This window comes from Gavialis gangeticus, unplaced genomic scaffold (genome assembly GCF_001723915.1).
Source record: "Gavialis gangeticus isolate Ggan-Ray unplaced genomic scaffold, GavGan_comp1, whole genome shotgun sequence".
Classification (NCBI taxonomy): domain Eukaryota; kingdom Metazoa; phylum Chordata; order Crocodylia; family Gavialidae; genus Gavialis; species Gavialis gangeticus.
The window spans coordinates 130,383,522-130,387,348 of NW_017729022.1; positions in this window are offsets into that span (position 1 = coordinate 130,383,522).

Genomic DNA, 3,827 nt, shown 5'->3' on the forward strand with positions numbered 1-3,827 from the left:
GTGATGGGAAACAGTCTGACCATCCAAGTGTACCATATCCCCACTTCTGGCCAGAATGATGGGCAGAGACAGTATAGCTCATTCCCTGCCCCTACCAGCCATGAAAAAACACCCTTTGCTTTCCCTCCACCTCTGTAAGCTGTCCAAGTGCTAGGTCCATGGGGCCTAAGATGGCTTCTACAGCCACGTCCAGACAAGTGAAAACACTTGGTTCCCTGTGGACAAGCAGTAGCAGCACACTTTGTGCTGGTACTACTTGTCCACAGGAAATGCCTGTGCCATGCACGCTCTGGTGTGACAGGTTACCACAGGGGGGGAGGGGAGCCTGGAACCAGCAACTGTGCTGGTCCCAGCAGCCTTATCTGGGACCCTAGGGGCTGGGGAAGCTGCAGCTATGGTGCTCCTGCAGCTGAGAGAGTGGCTGACAGCTGCAGTGTGGCCGCAGCCAGCCAGGCTCTGGTTTTGGGCAGCACGCTCTGTCACCATGTGTGCCACCCTGCTTTTTTAAGGTGCTGGGTTTTTTTACCCTGGGATCTCCTGCAAGGCAGCAGCATAGGGAATGCCTGAATGTGTGGTGTCACAGCCAGGTCAGCAGTGCCACGTGCTGCACAGCCCCACTCATTTGGACGCGGACTGCGAGGGTCCAGAGGGTATTAAGTCCCACTGAGTTGTTTTAAAAAGCAAAATATTTCTTAGTTTGTCACTTCCCACTTGCAAATTCTTGCTATGTTATGAGCTTGGGCATTTCAGAGCTGCCTTTATCAACTCCACCAGATTGAGGTTACCCAAGTCCCCATGGCAGCTAGGCCACCAATCGCATTGCTATGACTTTTCAGTTTCTTGTCCTCTCCCTTAAGTTAAAGATTCCAGGAGTCTGAGATCTGGGTATGTCTGGGGATTATTTTCTCCTTTATGCCTGCAATTAGCCTGTCATACAAATCCCTTTCTCCACGTCCATTATTTGTGAGGTTCTGTAGGACTATGAAACTCCCACAATATTCTCCCCTTATGGCCAGCTACCATCTGGCCTTGAATGAGGGGGTGGGATCTGTTCCAGGAGAATTAAATAACATTCAGCAAGTGCTGCAAAAGTCTTATTCTTCCCTGTGCATCAAGGGTGAAATGTTGGGGGCCTTAAACCCAAATGGTGTTTGGCATTGATATAAAGATTTTCTCAAGGAGCCATGAACTGGGATGAGACCACCAGGACCACGAGTCGGAGGGAAAAAAAATCAACATGACCTCCTACTTTGTGGGAGAAAAACTAGTACCAGAGGTGAGCTCCAATTTGCCTCAGTAAATAGTCATTTTGGGAAAAGCTACAACAGACCTGTCCTTTTTTTTTTTGTAAAAAAAATAAGAAGCTTTCGTGCATTACTGAGGAAACATTCATAAATATTAAAGTCATTAATAAAATAAATTTCACACTTCATTAGAAATGTAGCCATGATAGATAATGAGTTTATTTTATTTCGTCCTGCTGGCAAATTGCCTTTAAAATTTTAATCACTTCTCTAAAGCAGCTGCCAGAATTCCTCCTTTTATTTTCTATTTTTCTAATTCATTTCATTGCTGGTTTTAACACACACAAAATGGGATTACATTAAAAGGATAAATAAAACACAATGTTGTGCATATTACAATGCAAATGTTGAGATGATTTTCTCAGTCTATCACATAGATCCTCCAAAAGTATTCTCCAAGAAAGTTAGTTTCTTTTTATTCCTGAATAACTAAAGGAAGGTTGATAAGTAGCTAAGCATTAGGCAGGAGTCTATCCTGGGTTCATCAAGATTCTTTGTGGTGAGCACATCTCAACCTTTCTCCATTTTTGGGAGTCCTGGAGTTTACAAGAGGACAAGTGCTTTGAAGTAAATTTCATGAAGGCACGGAGCCCTTACTAACCAATGACCCAAGTGATATTTTTGCATGGAACCTTTCTTTGGGTGAAGAAAGAATATTCAAAACCCTGACAAAGAATTTGATAGAAAAATTGTTAGGAAAGGCTGAGGGAATTATATGCCATAGGACTACGTGGTTGCATTTGAAACCCGGGCGGTACTCCAAAAAGTACCCCCTCTCCAACTGAAGGGATCAAAGCAGGTGCACAAGCGCTGTGGGAGGTGTAGGGACTCTCCTCCCCTATAGAGCAGAGCCAGACCACCAATGGGGACTTAACCATATACCTTTTAATGCTGGGAACATAACAGGCATAAATCAGAGGGTATAGTGGACACTACAATGCCCCAAGGGGCAGGATTCAACAAAGGTTAGACACTTACAATCACTGACAAAAAACAGGGTTAACAAAATATAAAACACAAACAGCAGAACAAACAATACAGGTTGGTGAAATATAAAAAAGGACAAAATGCAAAATGACAAGGAAATATAGGGCCTTGGTACCTGGAGGAGGAGAAAACACAATGGCCCCTTTCCACTCAAAGAAGACTTACTTCTTGTTATCTCACTCACCCCAAGTCACCTCAGCTGGGACTTGAACCCACATCTCCCATATGGTAGGCAAAAGTAGTGCCACTGGGGGCACTACTTTTGCCTGCTAGGGGTCTTGACCTTCTTGGAGCCCAGCCTCCAACTGAGCTGCCTGGCCTCTGATTGGAGGAGCTGGAAGCAGAGCTGGGAGCCCCTCAGGTCGCTTCTCAGATCCTTCCTGGAGCAGGGGGAGCCTCTCCTGCTGGCTGCAGCCTCTCATAGGGGATCCTGGAGCCCAGCAGGGAGCCTCTCCTGCCGGCCAGCCGCCGCGCTGTGAGGGTCCCACTGCTGCCTGCAGGTCCTGCTCTTTCAGGCTTTTCCGGGGCACTGCTCCTGCCCTGCTGGCTCAGCTCTTATTAGCTCTGTGAAGCCCCTTCCTTGTTGTCTCTCGCTGGTCTCTTCCCTGAATCAGCCCATGCTGCCCCTTTTATCCCCCTCCAGGTGACCCAAGGGGCCAATCGGGACACAAGGGGGTGCGTCTCTGGGGCCTGATTGGTGCAGAAAAGGAATCCCAAGTCCTCCAATCATCTTTTGCCCTTTCAAAACCCCTGGGCTAGGTCACTGCCAGCCAACCCGTCACATCCTCCCCTGTGGAACCTTCACTGTCCCTGGTGAAGCATAGGCCTCAGCCTGGGGGAATACTGGACCCAAGAGGCAGCGATAGGGACCTGCCCCGGCACCCCCAGGGCATCGTAGGTGAAGCGACAGACTGGCCGAAGCTCCCGCCTTGGTTGTGGGGTGCAGTCTGGGGCAGGACTCCATGAGGGCCTCGGCAACCCAGGTTCCCTCTCACTGCAGGAGTCTGACCCACTGGCAGGTAAAGGCGTGGGGATGTTTTCTCCTTTGGTCTCGCCAGGCGGGGCCCCACGAGCAGCAGTCCCCATCTCCCCTTCGCCCTGAGAAGCGGCCGGTTCTAAGCTTGGGTGAAAGTCATCAGGGTACCACCAGTCAGAGTCCGAGTCCAAGTCCTCCGGGGGAACTGCAGGTACAACTGCCAGCTGGGTGGCATGAGGCCTCCTTCTACGGGGAGACCTAGGCCTCTCTTCTCGCAGCTGTCTCTCTCGGGTGGAGGGGCCCCACCAATTTGCCAATAGGCAGCAGGAAGTTCCGGTGGACCACATGACTTCAACCCAGTCCAGACTCAGGGGAGATTTCATATACTGGGAGGTCTCCCATTTGTCACACCACTGTATAGCGTTCAGCCCGCCACCGATCAGCAATTTTGTGTCTCCCAGTTAGCCCCAGGTTTCGCAATAACACCCGGTCTCCTTCTTGTAACCCTTGCTCACACACACGAGCATCATAAAGCCGCTTATGGTGTTGCTGGTTCTTCC